The sequence below is a fragment of the Tachypleus tridentatus genome, chromosome 4 (genome assembly GCF_004210375.1).
Source record: "Tachypleus tridentatus isolate NWPU-2018 chromosome 4, ASM421037v1, whole genome shotgun sequence".
Classification (NCBI taxonomy): domain Eukaryota; kingdom Metazoa; phylum Arthropoda; class Merostomata; order Xiphosura; family Limulidae; genus Tachypleus; species Tachypleus tridentatus.
In genome coordinates this window covers 56,049,665-56,074,235 of record NC_134828.1, presented here as the reverse complement: position 1 = coordinate 56,074,235, position 24,571 = coordinate 56,049,665, and the positions used below count along the sequence as shown (strand labels likewise).

Genomic DNA, 24,571 nt, shown 5'->3' with positions numbered 1-24,571 from the left:
AATATCATAAGAAATTTCATATTTAGAACTGTTGTTGGAAGGCTTAAATTGATATTTTTAATCTAAGCAATTTTTAAAGTTTATATTCATGTATTACAGGTAGATATTACCTGAAGATTTTAAATATTAAATGTAGAATATAATAATAAAAAATGCTACGGACTAGTTCGTTTTTCGTTGCATGTACTGTTATATTTATGATACTGATACTAGTAATCGAGACGAAGGTTATTCTGAGTCCTGTAAATCATGGAGCTATTTATGTTGCTACATCAATGCTGAATTTTACGTACGTTTTCTATCCTTTAGAACACGCATTTCTTTTCTCGTGCTAAGAAAAAATATATCTGTTACCTCGGTAGAAAAGCCCATAAATGCTATCAGTTATGATAAAGTCCGATTTACGACTTATCCTGTGAAAAGAATGGGCATGCTGAGTCTCTTCAAACTGATATCTCGAGTGAGCACTCGAACTTCCGATTTTATATCAGCATTTCAGACTCCTTACTTTTGGTCGTTGTTTTTGAGAAATTTCAATCCTTATATCATGCAAGTTGAACTACCTCACACACTACAACTTCAATTGTAAATGTTTTCACAAACCATCAGTTGTTTTCTTTGCTGTTCGAATATTTACGTGTTTTTTTCATGATTCTCTTAACAGAAACGTCAAACTAAAATGTCTTTCATATAAGGAATCCTACCAACAATATGATTTTATAACATAGTAAAGTTGACATTTGAACCCTACTGAGTGACTATCACATTTGCATTTAAATACGTTTTACAGTACATTAAAATACTTATTTACTTAATAGAAAATACAGTAAGTTGGTGCAAGGCCGGAAAGCTTGTGTTGTAAATCGTGTTATTACTTCTAAAATTACAATCGATACAGAAAAAATAATAGTTTGAGAGTAAATGTCGATAAAGAAGATAAACGTCTGCTGAGTTATATAATTTCCCATAGACTGGGTTTATCACCAACAGAATATACGTTTATTTTGATGTACGGCTAATGTCTTATTTATGAAAAGAGTTTGTTGTTGTTTTTTCTTAAGTTTAATTTTAGATATTCATCAGTTATATAATCCAGTGCTTTGCATTTAGTTTTGAACGATATCACAATCGATATTAAAAGTTTATAACTGCGTTATTGGTTATATGAACTAGTCAGTACAACTACAAACCACCAACCATTAAGTCTTCTATAATTATCAATTTTTCATACTCTAGACAAGTCTTTATATGCGGTAAGATGTTCATCCGCATAAAGTAGTGACAAGCTTTTAAATGGCTTTTTCACAACTAAAATATTTATCAAATATTTGCAGTAAATTTTCTTTAATTTTTATTTCTTTGTATTTATTACACAATATTTTAATAATTTTATTTAAAGTTGCCTTACTAATACCATTTAATAATAATTTTTGTATCAGTAGTTCAACATTACTAATAGCAAAATCTGAATAATTGTGAAGTTATACTGCTTATAACAGTAGAGTATGATACACTAATATTAAAAGAGGGTAAACCATACATAGGAAAAGCAAAATATTTTTTATCAAAAATATTTATATTGATATTCCTATCAATTATTTTAATTTTTAAATCTAAATAATATGCTTCTGTATCAGATGTTGAATTATTTTCAATTTCTAAACCTATCGGTTAAATTGTGTTAATAAAATTATTTACTTCAGTATATACATATATATGTACTTGTTTGTCTATTAACCAAAACTTTACTATTGTATTTACAGGGACAAGAATAAAATCTGAATAATAAATATGTATAGATAAATGTAAAACATTTTTCAGTTACAATTCGTTAAATATTTAAAAATAACTATTTTATTCAATTCAACTGGTATATTAACTGGATATATATTAAAATTTCTGTTTCGTATAATAATTATTTTAAAACGAAAACAACTTCCATGTACGAATACCTTTTTATAATGACGAAAACACTGTAGATACGTATCTGAATGGTTAAATATATCTACTAACCTTCACTAGTATATTAAATGATGACAAACTTCTTGTGATAAACACGATCGAAAATACTTGAATACACAAAAAGGTCGAGACCTTGTCACCGTTGACCAGTTATTTTAACAGTCGATTCATAACCGTTTCAACCGAACATGAAAAACGAACTTATATTTTCTGCTGCATCAAAATTTTACTTTCTTAATAGGTTAGAACTGTATATCAAATAGTATTTTCTATGTGCGATTGGTCGCTTAAACATATCTTTCACTTATATTCTAATATCTGTTTGCAGATTGAATATGCGTTGTAATATTAATAAATAGCTCACCTAATGAAACTCAGTTCATTAAGTCTGATTACCTGTACATATTACGCAAATATATGAATGACAATAGTTTATTTATGTGCATGGAGTAAATTCACAAGAACATTTGCGTCTTAGAAGACAATAAAATCATATGATTAAAAAACAAGAAAAACATGTTTCTAAAAATAATAAAAGACGTGTTTTTAAGTATTAGCTCTGATTTATAGCTATAGTAAAGAGTAAGAAGTTATTGAAGAAATATATTATATACCTATATATTTTTACTCGTATACACATCAAGGACTAAACAATAAATCATACTCTAAAATGATCATTCTTTCTTTTTCTATAAGTCATAAACGAACGAAAAACTTTCAAATTTCCATCGGATCACATTTCAGAACAATTTTTTGTAGAATAGACGGCAACTACCTATTTTAGAGACACAGGTGTAGAGAACGACGTTTCGAAAGTCTTCTGTCTTTCGTCCTCTACGCTTGTTTCTCGACAACAGGCAAATATATATAGAAGAATAGTGCTCACCCTTCTAAAACTTGTGTAAGATTAAACTATAGAGCATCATGCGTAAAATGAAATAGTTTGTCAAATTATATTGATATCATTATCAAACTGGTGAAAGTGTGAGTTTAATTATCGTATGATATTTAAATAAATGTTATTTTCCAGAACGATTTATATATACATGATCATGAGATACAAAAGTATGACTAAGTTGATTGTTTTAATGTGTGTTTTATATGTTTTGTGTATATAATGTGGTTATTTTCATTGTTGACATGAAAAATATTATCTAAATTTGGATCCCAAAATGATAGTAATGTTATATTGTTAACAGTTTTGTTGTAAAATGTCTTTATCTAAATACGTGTTTAATATATGCTTCTTTTTATGTATATTATACGGCAAAATCTTTTTGTAAGAAAACTGATAAATTGCTAAAATATTTGTTGTTTTTTGTTATTTAGCACAAGGCCATTGGTGCTTCGCCGACCACGAGTTTCAAAACCCGGGTTATAACAGTATAACTTCGCAGACATACCAGTGGGGGGATTGTTAAAAAAAATATATATCCACAATTTTATTATTATTATCATTTCACTGGCAATTTTGATTTATAATTAATTGTAATTTTTGTACGATATTTGGATAAACGACCTTTTCAGGATGATTTAAATATATATAGTCAAAAATTATAATTACTAGTGAATTAGAGTTTCATACTGGCTGTAATAATTATAGCCATGCTGAGACATGTTGTTCACATATTTTGCTATTTCCACTTTGTGAAATATCATGGCCTCCTGTCACATGTGTGTGTCGCCCTTTGGTGGCTTACATGAAAAGCTACATCCAGATGCAATGATAATAAGGTTCACTTCCAAGCGCACATACTAATCAACCCTGATATATTCTGTTCATTTAGTTAGAATTCAATTATAAAATTTCCAGATGAAAAAAATCTAAAGAAGGTTAATATGTAAAGAGAGATGGTATCAAACAAAATGTCTTAGAAATACTTGATAGAAACAAAGCTATTGAATTACAAAGTGTGACAGTTTTTTTATCGATAAATATGCATCTTCAATAAAATATAGCATGGTAAAGGAAAAACGAAGCGATAAAAGGAGATTAGAAAAAAAGTGACATTTACAATGGCCTAGAAGATAAAACTCATCATTCACCTGGCAAACACAAAAATACTAATGCCTAAAGTATGTGACGTTTATATTTAAAACCATATTTACCAAAAAAAATGTCAATCAAGAGCCACCATGTAGTTAAATAATATAACAGTAAAAAGCATAAATCTAATCATAAAATGGCGGTTTTTAACCAAGGCTACTAGCATATATCAATAAAGTGGTTGTTATTGAAAACAGCAGAAAATACAAGACAACTTTTGACTACACAGCATTATCATGATATTTTATATAAAAGAAATATAAAACAGAGTAGGTCGCGATCATCTGCAAAATCTGAATTACTTTAAACATGATATATAGTGACATGAATGTTACACAATTACTACGTCAATGTGTACATGGTTGATACGTATAAAATAAGAATATTTGAATGAATCTTTAATGTCATGAGAAATCTACAAAAATAATTTTAAGATATGTGTTGTTGGTGCTTCGTTAGCACAAAATTCCAAAATGGTCTTTTTCGCTCTGTGTTCATTCAATGAAATGATATTCCATTTTTCAGAGTTTAAAGTCTTTAAATGTACCTCTGACTTAGTGAGAGATTTTACAGTATTAAAACATGTAGTCTGGATTGTTTGTTTGCTGCCTAGTATTCATACATAAAATACATAAATGACATATATAACGATAAAATGATGATATTCGGCAGATGGCAATTTTCACTCACTAGAACATGGAAAAAAGTATCATAAGAAAAACATTTAACACGCTACATGAATACATCTAAAGTATAAATAATTTAATCTTTAATTAAACTAGAGATTATTTGATATAACTTATTCTTTCAATGTTCTAGAAATATTGTGTCCCATATTCTACAATTAAGGAACACATCAGTGCAATTCAATTTATAAGGATTTTTATATTTGTTTTCACGCTTTGACGAAACTTCTAATTATAATTCTTTCATAAATATTTATGTTAATTGTAACGATTCCGTTGTTTTTGTTTTTATTGTTTTTCCTCAACGCAAAGCGTGAGTATGATTGGCTCTATTTCTAATTTTTCTCCGTCACTTGGCGTCCCATCTGGTACAGCGGTAAGTCTAAGAAATTAACAACGCTAAAATCAAAGGTTCGATTACTTCAGTAGATTCAGCAGACAGCCTGATGTAGCGTTGCTATAGAAAACACCTTGACGTCAATCACTATTAATATCATTTCAGCACAAAAATTGCATTAAAATTTATTGTACTTAGTTCTAATCCATATTTCTTTGTCTAACAATATTAAGTACATACATAGCTTTTTTTACGCAGGCGAGCTTGGCATGACCTAGTTAGGGCATTTAACTCACAAATATGCTTTTACAACTCAATATAAAAACAAGTCTTACGATTATAGATATAAATCTAGTTTTACAGGCCTCACATAAGTATTTGTTAATCTTAAGCCTTTTTTTAGGTCTCCGAAAATATTGCAACGGATTTACCGGTATACGTTTATTTCAGTACATACGCTTGCTTCAGTATAGTTTTCTTTTTTGCATGCGTGGTGTCTTTTTGACTGTGTACTGCACAAGTCCCGACTGTTCTCTATGTTTGTGAAGATAGATTCTTTGAGAGTAAGAATCAACAATATTTGTTTCGAACATTGTTAATAATTCGAAAAACTCGTGTAATTCATATAAAAGCAGTTGGCCAAGAGACAGGAAAAATTATTATTCGTCATCTAGAGTCAGTATACTATAAGTAACGGAAGCTATAATTGTGATCAACGCCTATTAATCAGAAAACTACAGAATTAGATAAGGGACGTTTATATATTTCGAACATTAGAAACCGTTCAACTTCAATGGTTTTACTTCGAACGTCAATATTTTTTCAAGGACATTAAATATATTCGCCGGAAAAAGTGAAGATGTAAGGCCAAGTTAGCCAGCTTAAGCAAGCTGTGAGTGTGACAATATCGACTGAGAATTAATTTATTCATCGTGGACCTGGATCGTCAATAAAATATTCAGTTCTAGACCGGTTAGAAGAATCAGTATTGTGTGTATGTTTGTAAAACTGTTGTATATATACCATCATATATAACAACTATTAATAATAACCGTTATCATAAATTGTAGTTTTTTCTTGATGACGATACATGTACTGTTTGTGTTGTTTATATATTAAAATATATTTTTGTTAAAGAAAATTGCGTGTATCAATCTTGTAACTAAATATCATAAATTTAGCACATGTTAATATTTAATTAACTTTAAAATTCAAATTTAAGTTTCTGGTTATTTGAAATAGTATTACGTAATGTACGTAATGCAATAAACCTGATACGTAATAGTAAAATTTATATGCGCAAATTAGAAACACTTTGTTCACATTGATAAAGGTGCATCTATTCTGAATTTATTTGTTTAACTCAGTTTTGTTTTCACAGCATACGGTGATAAGTAGATTATTTTGAAACGATTTTGAATATACAAATAAGTAACTTGTGTAAATGTGTGGGAGTAAACCAACCACATATTCAGAACATAAAGATGTGCACAAAATGGGAATTTAAAATTTCTAGTATGAGTTACCCCTTGTGCTAAATGACATTGGAGAACAAAGTGGTATTAATCAACTTGAGGTACCAGGATTATTCAGATTTTTTTTTTAAATTTCGCGCAAAACTACACCAGGATTATCTGCGCTAGACGTCCCTAATTTAGTCGTGTAAGACTAGCGCGAAAACAGCTAGTCATTACCACCGAACGCCAACCCATGGGCTACTCTTTTACCAACGAATAATGGGATTGACCGTCACATTTTAACGCCCACACGACTGATAAACGAGCATGTTTGGTGCTACGGGAATATTCAGAAAGACTTACACAATTCGTATGATAACCACGGTAATGAACTCTAAAGCCAGTGGCAAAATCCGTCAACGTATCTCAGACAGCAGCGCGAAATATAATAAAGAAACTATATTGATAAATTTTGTTCAGACACTTGTTAAAACACTTTGTTTAAAATTTAAGTGTATTAAAGAAAGTCAACGTGTTATTTTATTGCCAGGGAAAAATTTTCCCTTTTGTGATTCTGGTTTATGCAAGTGTAAATAAAGTTATGACACATTTTTTTTATAATAGTTATATATTTGTTCTTCCACACATTTTGTACGATGGCGTTTTTGTAAAATCAAAACAAGTCTAATATCTAGGTATTTAATTACATCTGGATGTAAAGAGAAAAACTTGAATGAAGATATAACTCCAATCAATATATGTGATAGTTATAAAACTATTTCCTAATGAAGGTTGTACTCTACATAAGAATAATCATTTATATATTAATCCCTTGGCATAAATCTATTATTATCCCAAATGTTATTTCCAAACAGAAATAACGTTAAAGTGTGGCAAAAATGCTTATTCGCGATTTTTACCCATACTGATAAGTGCAACACCTTTTGTTAGTTCGACATTCTTCTTCAGATACATCGTAGTTTATTTAGTACACATTCTTTATATGAGACCTACTAATCCACTAGGGCTCTTTTAACTCATTAAGGTATGAATATATAAAAAATAAAAGCAATTATATATAAGAAAATTGGATACTTTATAATTAACTGACAGTAATTCACCACTATTAAGTATGTTTTAATTATACCTGTCGCATTACCACAACTATGGTTAGCGTAGGTATTTCTGTATGTTTATATTTTTACCTAATTACAGATGAGACACGTTTTTTTTTTAGCGTTATAAGGATCGGGTTTGGCTCAATGGTAATGCGATCGGACAGAGGGTTGAAAGTTCACATTCTGTTGTCACAAAAACCATCTTCCTTTGATATACTATAAAAGTGACAGTCAAATCCCACTGTTCTATGAAACAGAACTGTCTCAAAATTTGGCAGTGGTTTTGATTTGATAGATGTATTTCCTCTTGTTTATTAGTTACCCCAGGTGGTTCAGGCACTCGACTCGTAATATACGGATCACAGGTTCAAATCCCCATCACACCAAACTTGCTCGCCCTTTCAGCCATGGGAGCGATATAATGTGACGGTCTACCCAATAATCTTTGGTAAAAGAGTAGCCCAAGAGTTGGCGGTGGGTGGTGATGACTAGCTGCCTTCCCTCTAGTCTTACACTGCTAAATTAGGGACGGCTAGCACAGATAGCCCTCGAGTAGCTTTATGCGAAATTCAAAAACAAACAAACAAACTAAATATTTATTTCCCTTCAAATAATGTTGGACTCAGCATATAACTTGATGTGGCTTTGCTGTAAGAAAATACACACACACATGTTAAAATAAGATAGACATTTTGCTGTGAAATTAAACATACAATTAAAATATAGTGATATTTACACAAGTATCTTAAAAACTGATATAAAATATTATTTTTGGAGTGACTAATTACATGTTTTAAACATTTCACACCTGATATCTTTACTTTGGCACATTTCTCACATATAGAAATATATAAATCAAGATTTGTTGTGAAACATTAAATTTTGAGTTGTCCATTTAATGGTGGGAAACCCGTTAAGTAAAAAACAGTTCTGTCATTATTTAATAGGCTAAGATAATTCTGATCATAATTTGAAAATAAGAACTGTATAGAATTACTACATGCCACCATTTCTTAGTGATAAATAAGTAGTGATGGTTGCAATGGTCATAAGAAAGGACCAAAAATTGTGCTTGAAGGCTACAATACTACAATTTCTAACTGGTGAACAGACCAAAACAACACTTTATTGTTGAAGGAAGAAATTTCTGTGCTTATGGCGATGTACATCAAATAGTCTAATTAAAATATTAACTTTTACAAGTGGCCTACACCATGGACTTAGCACTTTTAGAATCGAACCAAATGTTATGTTATAACTTTTCTGACGACATTGTAACGTAAAGTAGAGACTCAAGCAAAGCTGAAACCGAAAATAAAATGAATCCATTCTATGCTAGAGTTGAAAAACTGGCAATGTCACAGAAATAGTGATCAATCTTTTAAAAGTCATATCTATGTTCTGCATACTGAACAAGACATAGTAATATAGCTATACCATCACCATTCTTTGTGAGCCCTGCTATCTCTCTGAAAGAAACACTGAAATACCAATGAAAGACAATTACACCATAAGCACCATGATAACAGTCCTACCAAAGATTTCAATGTACTAAACTTTACAACTAAAAATAGAGTTAAAGAACGTCATCTTCTTATGGTCTGCGAAAGTCTTTTCTGCTCCATATTGAATTGTCAACTAACTAATGATTAGTAAGAATGCTTTACAACTACATAAAACTTGGTAAATATAAACACCTGTTTAAGACTAATCGCGCTAAATATTTCAGTTGCTTCCTTCATTGGCTTTTCAATCTTTTCACTTAGTACATTCCTTCTACACAGTTACCCCCCACAAACACCAATAAAATAGAGGTTACATTACTGTCTAAAGATGATTAAGGAGACTATAAAGTCACCACAGAGATTATTCATCACCTCTAAATTTCTGATTTTTCCAAGTGGAATAAGCCTTTAACACCACTGGGGCCTCTAGAAATCACCCTAGAAAAGAAAAGTAAATATTGTTTAAAAGATGAAGCAGAAAAAAAACATGCCATCACCAATTTAAAGATCATGATACACATCACATATCACCATATTCATGGTTTTTATACCACAGATATCAGAGTAACAATATGTTACACAAAACTGATCAAACATTCAAGCTTTCCATAAAGAGCACAAAGATGCAACCTGAAGCCAGAAAACAAAAACTCATTTTTAGAATGCTGAAATAAACAGTGACGCTAACTTTATGTCTCATATGGACTTTCAAGTACGACTGCATTAAATGTGGAAAGGCAGAAAGCAAAGAAACTGCCCTGTGTATTCCTCACAGGAATCTGCGTACTAAGGCATGTAGAGGTAAAGATATACAAAGAAGCCCTCTATATAAAACCTCCACAAATCTACTTGCAAAATATTAATCTCCTCTGCATCAGGAAAAAAAAAACACGATTGGGAACTCAAATGTGATTTCGAGCCAAAAGACCTTTGGAAACAATTAAAGTAGCTCCTATCCTTCCTGCAAGCCACTTGTTGTCCACATGAGGAGTTAAGAGCCCGTCAGTTGAATTACTGTAATCATCACATTTCAACTTCGTCAATTCACGCAAGAATGTATTATACACTGACCATAAATGGGAAATGCAAATTTTAGCAAAAGACCACATTACCACTGTCTCTTAGTGTTCAATATGCCAAGAAGGTTAACTACTCATACGTGGGGAATAAGAATGTGATAGAGAGGCTGTATACTAATCTTTTCGTGTATCACAAAAAACTAAATATAGGACATACAAAAATGTTAAAGAGGAAGTTAGAATGTAAAGTAAATAAATGAAAGACAAGACAGATTTCTTTATATGTGGTTTGAAAAAGAGAAGGATGCCACTTTATATAAAGATTTAGGTAACTTACAAGTTGGGCAAATAACTGACAAAAAGAGTTGTAATTATTGTAAAATACTTCATGCAGATTACCATAATTTGAATTAAAAATTTAATTTCGATGGGAATGACCTTAAAGAAATCATGAAAGAAATGAACATTGGTCTAATGATTCGTCAGTCTCTTAAGCCATTCAAGCAGTGTATTGTTGCTAGGGGTAGGTCTAATAGGATTTAGGTTGTTTCTACAAAAAGATTTATTATAAGTCTAAAAAGATTATAATTTCATTGTTTACGTCATTGGTTAAACAACATTGAGTATTGTGTTTAGTCTTGGGCTTCCTGTTTTAGGAATTGAATTGTTGGAAAAAGGTTCAGAGTAGGGTTACTCAAATAGCACCTGGGATGGAGGGTTTGTCAGATGAGAAAATATTAAGATTTTATAAATTATTTTCACTTTAAAAAGTTAGAAGGCATCTAATTAAAGTGGTTAAGATTGTAAAAGAAATTGATAATGTCGATGAATCAATATTTTACCTACTTAACAGTGAGAATTATAGATCTAGGGGACGTAAATTTAGACAAGGTAGAAGCTGTCTTCAGCTAAGAAAATTTTATATTTTCATAAAGAATGGTGGCTCTTTGGAATGGGATGCCTTCAGATGTTGTGGAGACAGTAAATTTAAGTTAGTTTAAAAGAAAAATGTATGATGGGTGTACGAATGATAAGGGTTGGCTTTAATTTTTTTATTATTATCTGATAGTTTTAGTTTGGCTTAGAGTTCATTATTTCCTTTGTTAAAATTATAACTTAAACTGAGTGTAACGAGTTTTGACAGTGTTAAACTGGTCAAAAAAGTGGAACTTTATGATCTGAAGCACAATTGCTTTTAATATGTAATTTTGTTTTCAGAGTAATCAGTTATTAATATTAAAAATATGACAAAAGTTGTCATTGGTAATAAATGAAAAACTAACACAACTGATCAGACATTCTTTCATTTAAAAAAATTAACTTCGTCTATCTGTCTAATGATGTTATGTTTTTTTTTTCTTTTTTGGTCATGAAATTAGATGAAGTCATAGGTTTCAGGATTTTGCTATGTGCAGTGCCACTGAAATGGAGATGTGTGTGATAATATTGTTCAAATAATGTAAATTTATTTAATATTATTAACATTCACTGAACATCAATCTTTCAAATTTTTGTTCTTTTGTAGTATTTCTTTTTTATTCTGATTTATAATCAAAACCTTATTTTGATACTGTTACTTATATTGATATCACGTTATATTCCAGGATTTCTTGTGACATTGTAGTTGAATGATATATTTTACTTGTATGAAGTGACCATGATAAGCAAACGAAATGAAACAACTAGAAGTGCTTATATAATACTAAAGCTTGAAAATTATTTATTTGTAACACACCTTAAAATGTGGTTACTGGAAAATTATGTTAAAAAACGTTGATAATAAAAACAGGTTTAAACTATGATTATGGATCAATGGCCATATTAAGGTGTCAAATGTTTGACTAACGATTCGGAAAATATTTAACACAGGATTTCAAGTTCTTGAAAAGTTTTTATTCTGTAAAGCGCCATAACTTGAATGTGTATGAAAATGCATTACAACAGATTTTTTTACCATAAGTCAAGACCCAAAAATGTTTCTCTACGTTATGAAGTTAGGTATAATAAACCTCGGTTGGTGTTGAGCCAGATGATAAAATGGCTTTTAATCATTCTCTGAGGAATTAAGTGATTACAACACTCTAAGTTATTAGAAAATTATTGGAGAGAGTGGCTACCTTTCTAAGTTGAGTCAGATTTAAAATCTAAAAGAACCCCTATGATTATGTAGCATTATTAACCTAATGTTGAAAAGCAAATTCAAGACTAAAAATGGAAAATAAAATCTGTTGGCATGATTTCCAGAAAAGGATATAAAAGACAGGTGTTTAACAGATACAAGAGAAACGACCTGAAGATGTAAGAATGACCGAATAAATTGAGAGAGAGGTGAAAAAAATGTTATACTACTAGAAAAAAGTCCTACATTTATGTGTCTTGGATTATCGTAATAAAGAGTATTTTGATATGTATATTAGTTTTAATTAGTTCCTCACAGAAATAAGTACAAAGAAAGTGCAAAGTATAGAATTATCATAAAAAAGCAGTATCTGAAATAGTCTACAACACTGGTCAAATTAGGAAAAACTAAAAGGGATGAAAATATTTCATTTTTGAAAGCACCTATTCAGCAATTGTATCATATATTTGAGCACTCAAAAACAGTCTGCTAATTAATCAATATGAGCAATTGACAGAATCTTGAAATATAAGAACATGATTTAAGTGATGTTAAAATTTTCAGAAATAGCGTAGGTTCATAAAGTTTGCTCTGAGTTCCTCAGACTTCTATATCACTGTATAAAAAATAAAGTAGATAAGCTCTTCACAACAGTTAAATTTTATTTCCTAAATTAGACATAACGATGGTTATCATCCTTCTCAGGAGGAGTAGTTGAGTAGTGTTTTTTATTACATAAATGAAACAGTTTTTCAATGAGTTTAAAAGAATACTTAGAATGATCATTTTATAATTAATAGACAAATAAAGTATTAATTTACTAAATAACATATAATGCAACTTTGTTCTCAGAAGGAATTGTTAGTTATTTTGACCACAGACTGAACTTTTCTATCACTGAGTTCAAATCGAGCAGGTATGCATTAGCTAAAAGTCATTTATTTATAATAGATAACAAGGCACTGTTTGCTTTGTGTGTATTATTGTTTTACATTCTTGATTGTAAAGTTTAATTTCAAAAAAACGTTAATCAATGTATTGTTATCATCATTAACAATAGTAGGTTTAAGTTTCATTAGTGGGCCAATAGCTAAAAGCAACCAAAGTGCTAAAATAAATAACTTATTAGACTAGCTAAGGTTAGGTTATATAATAAAAAACTTATCTGTGAAGTATATTTTCCACTAGCTTGTGAGTACCTTATGCATTATATCATTCAATGCCATAACTTGAGGTTTGCATTAGCCTTTTAGTTTACAGCTTGTTTGGTACGATTATTAAATTAGCCATGGTTTAAAGGAAAATAAAACAACAAAATCAAATGAAATAGCTTTAAACTATTGTAATAAATAATTCCAAGTTTCTGTTAGTGGTTTACCATAAATAAATGCGAGCCACACCAGTATCTTTGTTGATGGTAATCAATGCTGTAGTGATTTATTTAAAATACCTGTACAGACAAACGTCCTAAAAAAATCAAAGGGATAGAATAGTAAGAAATGTTTGAAAACATAAGACACTACCTAGTGGGGGTATAGGTTCTATATTATAGATGTTTGTATGTTTTCAGTAAGGCTAATTCCTCTGTTTTTATTTCAATATAATTTTATCTTTTTTATAAACGATTTTTCTTTTTTATTGTGAATAAGTTAAAAGGTTATATCCATTTAACAATTACAAAAGTTGATTCAATGCACTTAATAAAAGACCATCCACTTAAAACTATGTATATTTTTGATTAATTAAGTTTTTAGTGTAAACAAGAAATTATTAATATAAAAAAAAGAAAGGCAATACTGTTTTTATTCATTCATAGATGATGAAATAATTTATGTCATTGCACAAGTATAAAAATTACTGTTGTTTAATACATTAAAAAGAGCTCATGGTAATGTAAAGAAATATAGGTGTGTGCGAACTGCTAGTCATATGTACAAATATTAAACAATAAATCTTCGGAGTTAAATAATGTTACACGTAAGCATAAAAATATTATATTTTGATAACATGAGAATTTATAGGTTACTAAGAGAACTGCTTTTATAAAATTTCTTCAATAAGTTAAGAAAACTGTGGTTTTACATTTTGTTTGTGAATTATAGATAAATGAAATGTTATCAATTTGTTTGGGATACACAGTAATGAAAAACAAAACTGTTTTGTGATTCTTTTATAGATTGTTTAGGCAGAGTATTCATCATGTTTTGTGATTATAAAACATAAATTAAAATTATCACATCCCTTAACATTTATATCTAAATTCAGCAAAATACCCTGAAATAACTGTATAATGTACTAGGTTTTTAAGCTGATATATTATTATAAAAAGTAGACATGTTTATGATTTTTAAAACACTAAGAAACTTTATGTATGCTAATATACACTTTAAAAATAAATGAATTTAACTGGGGTAAAGAAATTAAGACAACAACAACTATTGTTGAAAATAATGTAAGATGAAACAATAAATTTTGTATTTGCTTTGTAAAATATTGAAACAAGTGCTTCCTTCTGCAGAAAAATTATACAGAATGATTTTTTCATTTTGTGAAGGTAACAAAGAAGCCTCTACATAGTTATACCAGTAGTTTTTACATATATAATAAGGTAATAAAGAAGCCTTACTTATACAACAGCTCAAACCCAAAATAAACCAACACAAAGGAACACCTTCATACCTTTATTAATAAATATATTCAACACCTAAGCAGCCTTCTACATTCCTACTCTCAATTACACAACTGTCTTTAAACATGTGGTCAGCTGTTGGTCAGTAACTCTTTCTTTCTTTGTGAACCTGACGATGATCGAAGAAGGTCAAAACGTTGTTCGCTCCTCTACATAGTGCTTTCTCTATCCATACCACCCGTTTTTACATATATAATTTTCTTTACAAGTGGGTTTTCTTGTCATTGCGGATTCCTCACGACTATAAGAATTGTGTTTATTCACAATTTTGTAATATCATGTAATTGAAATCATGCCTAAAGTGTCTGTGAGAAATGACTTCAATAAAAATTGTTCTTGGACATGACATAAAAACTCTTTTAGTGTATGTTTTCATTCTATATAATTTTCTGTCAGAACCGGATTGCACAGCATGACACATTTCCACTCGGATGAAATCGTTTTATTCTTCTTCAAACGCCAAGTGAGTTAGAACATTTTTCTCTAAAACTCAGCTTATAAGAAAAAAGCTATTCAATAACGACAGCTCCATAAAGAGTTACTTGATTGATAGCATACTTTATTTCGAAATTATTTCAGTTATTGTAATTTCTGTTAGACTGGATTAGTAACACCATCACAGGAACAAAGTTGTCGTAATATGACCACACAACTAGGCAAAGTATTGGTTTGTTACACAAAGACAATCTTCCGAATTTATATCTGATTGATTAAGGGAAGGTAGCTAGTCAATGTCAACCATTACCAGCTCTTGGGATGCTTTTGTCTCATCGAATAACCGTCCGGTCGTCACATTTGGAACGCACTCAATTCGAGGCTGCAATTTTACCCACGTAATGTTAACCTACACATTCCGAGCAGGAGAGAGCTGGGCCACATCCAGCTTTATGTTTTTTGTATTCCAAATCTTCCTAGACGAGTTATGCCTGTTACAGGCTGAACACATAAGCAATAAAATCAGTAGATAAGAGAAAATTGCTCAAGAGCTTCCAGTCATGTGATAATATAAAACTGGTTATAAGAGTGAGTAGCTGTTATAAAAAGTATAGTAATATTTAGATTTTAATTTGTAGATCATTATTATAACGGAAAACACAGCTGTTTTTCCCACATACGTATAATCGTGCCTGTTAACTCTAGGTCAGTACTTAATAAAGTATTATATAATTAGAAAAAATATAGAAAATCAAGTATAAGCTTAAAATTTGGCTTCTGTAAATAAATAGAATGGTAAAAGGGAAATCGCTGTAACTTGTGACTTATTTTGTCCACATTTAAAATTACTAATAGGTTTTGTATAAGTTCCAAATGTTTTTCAAATAAGTATTACTACTCATTCTCACCATGCACAAAGATGCTGTGCCATGTCCATTGTGTTAACCAGTAGCGTCAGGTCGATCATTTATGTAAGGTGCTATACGCATTGGATTGTGCTTACCACCGGTTTATGGATTATTATAAAAGTAAGATTCTACATTTGGTATGTTACGCTAATCACTAGTTTCAGAACGAGTGTGTGTGTTTTCTTATAGCAAAGCCACATCGGGCCATCTGCTGAATCCACCGAGGGAAATTTCAAAATGAACCTATAAGTACTGTGCTGCTTTCGCCTACCAGTCATTTCAGAATTATTCTCTGAGCTAATTTAATATTAAGCCGTTCACTTCATATACTTACCTCTCAATACATATAATAAACTTTCTTAAAAAAATTATTGTTCAACACAGAGTAAACTTAGTACAACAGATCTTTATTATATGGAATACTTTCGATTAAGTACATTAGTTTCTAAAATGATGACATTTGCACTTTCACACGTTAACAGTGCCCTTAAAACATGCCATTAAAGTTTAGCATAGTTATAACCTTGACCAAAATGTTTTCATATTTAATCACAAATAACATGATTAATATGAAAAGGAATGCAAAACACTTAGCGCTATCAAACTCAGAAAGACATGTTATATTAAACATCTCTGTAAGTAATTTGTATAACGAGAAAGGATATATGAACATCATGAAAAACTTGCTAAAACAAAAGACAATTTTATCAGACGCCTGTAGAAAAATTTATGATTCAGCATTTTATCCATCATAATCAATCTTTACAAAACATATGTATATAATGGAAAATATGACATGAATTTATTATAACTAGCTCCTATAACCTTACATCGGTTCATACTACACATTCAGAATTTGATTCGTATTCATCGTGATCTAATAATCTCGCAAGGCGATGTGACATGCTAAAGATGAGACTACTGATAAAATACAATATTGATTTTATCCTAACTTGTCACTACAAGGCGCTGAAACTGAACTACAGTAGCTGGTGTAGAGTCATAGTTATCAATTATCCAGCTTATTTCTGGCAAATAGTTTTCAATGGGAATACAATCTAGAGGTTTTGTTAGTTATGGGAATCTTATTTCGTCCTCCTGGTAGTGATACAATACACACACCGTGGACAATAGCATTATCATCCTGGAATACAAAGTTATTGCCAAATCATGCCCTACCATATTATGTAAGAAATACTATCTCCGTGTGATACCTGTCGGTGGTATCATTGACGTTTTCTCACTATGATGAATAGCTATCCAAACAGTCACTTCACCACTTCCTGAGTATTCCCTGTATTAAAGACAGTATTAATTCATTTGTTTTGCAAACCAACGATTAACACGAATTCTATCATCATCTTTAACAAGACGGAAACAGGAGCCATCTGAAAAGATGACTTGTCATCAGTATCCTAACTGTACGTCTTATTTGCTTAAATAACACGGTGACGGCGGAAAATTCTGGTTAATATCGGCTCACAGATAGCCTTTCTCGAAAGATAACCCTGTTTGGTCAGCCTTCTATCCATTGTTATTTTTGATACCCTGAAATGAATGCATTTATGCCATACGTGTCGAAACGCTTCTTTCGACCTTGACTGTAGTTTTCAGCGTCTGCCAGTAGACTTTCATTAACAATGTGTCTTGTACTTCGGTGAGGTTTTAACCTTCTGGATACAGTATACTATGGGTACCCTGCTGTTCTAACAATATTCGTTTGTTTTATACCATTTCTAGACAGTTGAACACTTTAACGTCTCATAACTTATCTTAAATTTAATAAAATCGAAAAAAACCTTTAACTTTTTATGTTTTGTAATGTAGTAGTTTGCTTGAGTAGATTTAGAGTAAATACACCATATACAATGGCAAGTTTTATATAAAAGAACTGAAAATTTCCTTAGTTTCCTGAGTTTAATGATGTGGGAAAAAGCACACACAGGTCGTATTAACATTCCTCTGGGTATCGTGTGAAAATTTTTATATGTATTTGTTTATATATATATATATTTATCAACTCTGTTTCTATTCAAACATGTGAGTGAAATTAAATACTCTAAAACACTTCGATTTAAGTTATTTAAAGTAAATACACCTCACAATGGTACGTTTTATAACATAGAACTGAAAATTTCCTTAGCTGCCTGAGTTTAATGATGTAGAAAATAGCACACATTGGTCGTATTAACATTCCTCTGGGTGTCGTGTGAAAATGTTTATATGTATTTGTTTATATATATATTATAACTGTGTTTCTATTCAAACATGTGAGTGGAATTAGATTGTCTAAAACACTTCGATTTGAGGAAGTGAACATACAGTTTATAGAAATTAAGTAATGATGAGTTTTAGAACGAGCGACCTAGACAGTTTTTAGTCCTTAGTAAGTTTAAACACTAAATTTAGCTACTATAAAATGAAAATACATTATTTTAAAATATATTTTGGAGATAATATAGAATGAGAAAATATATTTATGAAAAATTTGTTATACTGACAACAAGAAAAATACACACTTAAGTTACCACAACTATTTTTTCAACTTTCATTCTGTACCCAGCACAGTGACATATATATAAGATATTCTCAATATGAGCCGCCTTATCTCAAAAATTAGGAAAATTATGGTTTGTACTTGTTATACACTGTAATGTGAGAAATACTGACATATTACATAGCCTATTTAATTATATTTCTAGTGTTTCGATGAAATACCATTAAACAGATATCTCGTTTTATACAAGATCTGCACTGGTGTAAATGTATTCTTTGTATATTAACATAACCATGGCAAATTTAAAACTTTTTTTTGGTTTTTACAATTCTCTAAAACTTGTTTGATGAATAGCTTTTGTTGGTACAAACATTTTAAGCAGAATAAGTATATATTTTCTTAACAATACTACGACTAGAAATCTAGGTTTCGTTGGGTTTTTTTTTTAATTTCGCGCAAAGCTACACAAGGGCTATCAGCATTAGCCGTCCAAAATTTAACAGTGTAAGACTAGAGGGAAGGCAGCTACTCGTTACCACCCACCGCCAACTCTTGGGCTCCACTTTTACCAACGAATACTTGGACTGACCTTCATGTTTTAACGCCCCCACGGCTCAAAGGGCAAGTATGTTTGATGTAACGAGGATTCTAACTCGCAATCCTCAGATTACAAGTCAAGTGCCTTAGCTACCTGGTCATGCCGGGCCAGAAATCTAGAACAAAGTGTTATTTTTAATATTTTAAACAAACACTACAAACAACTGCAACAACGCCTGAGTCATTACATAACATTTACGTCACAATATTCAATGTAATATAATTTTAAGATAAACTAATAGTATAGTTTAACAAAAACATCGTTTCCGTATTCTCATATGTATTTCAATAATTAAAGTGATGAAAATTACACTTTGGTAAATTAAAAATCCGGACCTCGCCATGAAAACTGTGTTCAAGCAATTTGCTAAAATAAGCTATTTTAGAGATATTTTTTGTGTACGTAGACCATAGTTATAAAAAGCCTATTTAACTTATAACCACAGTAATATATAAATTCAAAAAATAAAATTAAGTAAACTTCTCTCGAGATTTTAACAGAACTAACGACTGAAATGTTAGTCGTTAAACTACTGCTAGATGCTGTTCTGTCTAACTATTTGAAGTGAAGTTTGAAAATGGAAATCACTACTTTCTGTGTAACCTCGTACGGTCCATTGATCAAGAGTCTCTTCTGAATTCTCTAGAAACTTGTACTGAGAGTAGAATGACAGTGACAAAATACAGTCACTCAAAGAGCATCACGAATGTGAAGAAGCAGTCGAAGTCAAGTACAGACTTAAAGATAAATGAGTTCAGCTAAAATCCGATCGCTTTTGATTTCTTTTTTATCGTGAAGTTATGGAGGATATCTAGTTCTTTTAGAGAATGAAAAAATATTATATTTTTCAAAAAAAAATTCGTAATTTTCTTCTTGTGGAAATAAGAACAAACATTTCACAATATTACTACAATTCAGAATTGTGTACATTAACTTTACGAAACAAATAAAAGCTCTCAAAATCAATCGAATTAAAACTTAAGTTTCATATTAGGAAAGAGAGAACTGCTCGACTGATTGAATTAAACAAACGTGTTGATACATTATTTATTTCCGTAATTTTATAATAAAGTATAAACAATTAACTTTTTTTTTTTTAATTTCGCACAAAGCTACTCGATGGCTATCTGCGCTAGTCGTCCCTAATTTAGCAGTGTAAGACTAGAGAGAAGGCAGTTAGTCATCACCACTCACCGCCAACTCTTGGGCTACTCTTTTACCAACGAATAGTGGGATTGACCGTCACATTATAACGCCCCCATGGCTTGGAGGGCGAGTATGTTTGGTGCGACAGGGATTCAAAATTAAAAAACAAACAAACATCACTCGGATTATGAGTCTAACGCCTTAACACGCTTGGCCATGCCGGGCCTCACAATTAACTTGAAGTAATAATTACAACTAATTTACTTCTTATAATACAATAAGAATTCAAAAGTAAATAAGAAAGTTAGTAATATTTTATTAAATCTGATAAAATAAGAATACTAAAGTTCCAAACAATCTTGACAATAAATAAAATCGCGTTCAAAATAGGTCTTTTTAGTTATGCATTCATTAATAAAAATGTTTGCTTCTCTCATGACATATGCCAGAAACACTACAATTCAATGCTTATAATAAAACGAAGTATCTCATATTATCTCATTGTAAAAATGAAGAAGTTACGTGAATCCTAATCAGTGTAAAAAATTATACGATAATACGAATTTCTATAAAAACCATCGCCTTTCGTGATTTTCGTGAATGAATTTGATTCTGATGCTTTCTGCTTTTCAGTAGCTACTCTGCACTTCTGTAACGCATCAGATGTTTAGTAAACAGGAAGATTTCTCAACCCAAGTAAACATTGCACATGAATATGATAAACTTATAAAAGAATAGACAGTGACAGGGAGTAGCTTTTAGATTTTATGTGGCAATTTTTTGATGTGTCAGAAGGATTACAGGTAATTTGTTCAGCCGTGGGGGCGTTATAATGTGACGGTCAATCCCACTATTCGTTGGTAAAAGAGTAGCCTAAGAGTTGGCGGTGGGTGGTGATGACTAGCTGCCTTCCCTCTAGTCTTACACCGCTAAATTAGGGACGGCTAGCGCAAATAGCCCTTGTGTAGCTTTGCGCGAAATTAAAAAAAAACAAACATTACATCGAATCAAACTCCACAATTTAGTGTTTCTTTAAATTTCCAAACTTACCGCCGTCCTACCGGTGGACTACTGTGATACAGCTAAATATTATTTTTCTTGTGTATAACGCACGTAACATTGCTACCATAATAAAAATGTAATTCGATGATTTTGATTATGTATAATGACGTTTTTATATTGTATTTTTAACAAACAGCACAAAGCTTATTGGCAACATTCTTTAAAACAACGTGGAGATGAAAACCTATACATGATAAGTTACACAAATGAAAGATTACTTTCTCTCATTTAGGTCAACGAAATACACCCTTGAAGGCTAAGTGGCTTCAACTCAACGTTTGTAACGGTAAATGATTAGACAAGAGAAATTGTAGGCTTAAAAACTAGGAGTTACACGAAATATAAAGCAAGTACACTTCTCATGTTGTTATTGCATTGTAAAATTAATAGACTTATCACAATAGTCTTGAGTTATAATTGACTTAATTGCAACATAACACAGATCCCTTCTCAATTCATGGGTATAAATTTAGTTTTTACAAAATAATCTCCTTCTCAACAACAACAAAAAAATGGAAGTCGGATAATGGAATATGACGCCACATGTTTTTTTGTTGCTGTTTTTTGTTATAAAGAACAGCATAACAAAGGAATGTTTAATTTACATACAATTAATTGATTCAATTTCGTATTATATTAGCTTGATGTGTAACTATTATTTATAAGGTAAAATAATAATCGTATTTGTGTTGAGCATTTAGCTGTTGGTAGAGAAGATAAAACAACAAGTCCATGCTACTTTCGTGTACAATAGATATCAAAACAATGACAAGATATATAGTAGAAAACAGTCGAAAGGTTTTATTTACTATAGAGCAGGCGATTTTGTTCATATCCCCCTAAAAAAAACTATGTTGGTAGCATAGTATGTAAACACACTAACATTGGTGGCCCGGCATAGCAAAGTGTGTTAAGGAGCTCGACTCGTAATTCGAGGGTCGCAGGTTCGAATCCCGCTCGCATGAAACATGCTTGCCCTTTCAGCCGTGGAGGAGTTATAATGTGACGGTCAATCCCACTATTCGTTGATAAAAGAGTATCCCAAGAGTTGGCGGTGGGTGGTGATGACTAGCTGCTTCCCTCTAGTCTTACACTGCTAAATTAGAGACGCCTAGCGCAGATAGCCCTCGAGTAGCTTTGCGTGAAATACAAAACAAACACTAACATTGAGATTATCTGTTTATGCTCTTTGACAAAAAGAGTAAGTTAGATAAATAGTTTAATTTTTATTTCATTTTTTTATTCATAGAATTTTCACTAAATATATTTTATCTTATTTTCAGGTACTTGATTTTGAAAAAGGAACTTAATATTTAAACAAAGGTTTGCAAGACTGTATCTACAGTTTGGGAAAAATAATTAAAAATGTAACATAAAATAATTTAGTCATTACCTTTATTTATTAAATGTTTTCTTTAGTTCCTAAACATCATGAAGCTGAGGTAAATGTTTTGGTATTTAAACACGATAGCGATGAGTCACAAAATAAATGAAACACGAAAGTTTAGCAAAGTTAAAATGTTTATGTTATATCGATGTTTTAACTTTCTTCAGATGTGCTTATATTTTGTAAATTGGAATAAAGTTAGACTAATCAACATGTCAAAAATGATTCTAGTGTTTTGTTTTCTTGAAAACTAATGTTACACATTGAAAATCTGATACTAGCATCACTGTTTAATTGTTGACTTACGATCTCATCCCACAGTTTTTGAAATAACATAAATAGACTTTTCAAGCGTACTCGAGTATACTTAACCACAGGAAGTTAAATGTTTCAGAAGGTTACCCAAATATTATAGACGTTTGGGTGTATGTGTTTTCTCATAGTAAAGCCACATCGGGCTATCTGCTGAGCCCACAGAGAGGTATCGAACCCTTAACCTTAGCGTCCTAAATCCATAAACATACCGCTGTACTAACAGGGGCAGAGGTCTGGGAGTAAGTTCTTAGACTATTTGCAAATCTGACATCTTATTTTATTTGTGATGACCACCAGACTAATACCGAGTTCAACCAGCACATGTTTCCATGCTCATATAACTTCACTTTCAAAGAAGACTACAGGCAGATCTTTCCAGCTTTACCATCCACTCACCAGTCTAGCCAATTTTAAATTTCCAGTTATACCTAATGTGTATTAAACTTGTGGTTTTCTTCCTTTCAGCTTCCGCTGTGCGCGGTCAGAGCAATTTTATTCGGCGCCCTGGTCGGGAAAGTGGGTTTTCTCAGGATACTCATAAAAATTTTAACTTAAATTTTTGGATACCGTAATCCCAGCCCTGAAAGGATGCCTTTCGGCGTCAGATTTAATGCCAAGTGTAAATTAATTACATTTTCCATCCGAGCTTAACCTTTTTCTTTAATTTAAAATTCTACTTATTGGCTTGGTCTAAAAATACTATTATCAAACATTTCATGGTTTTATTTACCAACCCAATGCTATACAAGAATTAGATAGTTTAGTCAGGTAGTATTTTACCCAGCTTAGCTAGAAATAATTAATAAATAAATGTGTTAAGTTCCACATAATTCTTATTATTTTTAATTTCCTAATAGAACCAAATCTTAGTTTCGTAAGCGGAGCTGAAGCGAAAATACAGTTTCTGAATTCTCCCTGGTTCTCTCTCGAGCCTGTTTTGGACTTGTTTGACATTAAACCAAAATATCTTTCCAACGAGCAAGTGTATCTGATTTTGTATTTCTGGAGGATTTGTTTTCAGTTACCATCACCTTGAGTGGTAACTGTAAAACTGATTGGTAAATCGGGGCTTCTGTAAATCGTGAAAATCTTAAAACTTTGCAGCAGAGCGCGAGTATTTTATGTTAGTTTACACAATAAAGGGATAAATATGAGTTTTATGCGTTTTAGAAGTTATCTTTAGCAAATGAAAAACGATAAACACCATCGTAATTAGTAAGATAACATTTACAAATTATTGTTTTATCTATTTTAAATATGAAACTGTTTCATCATTCCCAGTGA

At 31.0% G+C, this 24,571-nt stretch overlaps 1 protein-coding gene across 1 annotated transcript in view; it reads right to left on the bottom strand.

The window, feature by feature from the left end:
- LOC143249181 (zwei Ig domain protein zig-8-like) overlaps positions 1-24,571 on the bottom strand; it is a 156,582-nt gene that overhangs the window by 101,070 nt on the left and 30,941 nt on the right. The window lies entirely within an intron of this gene.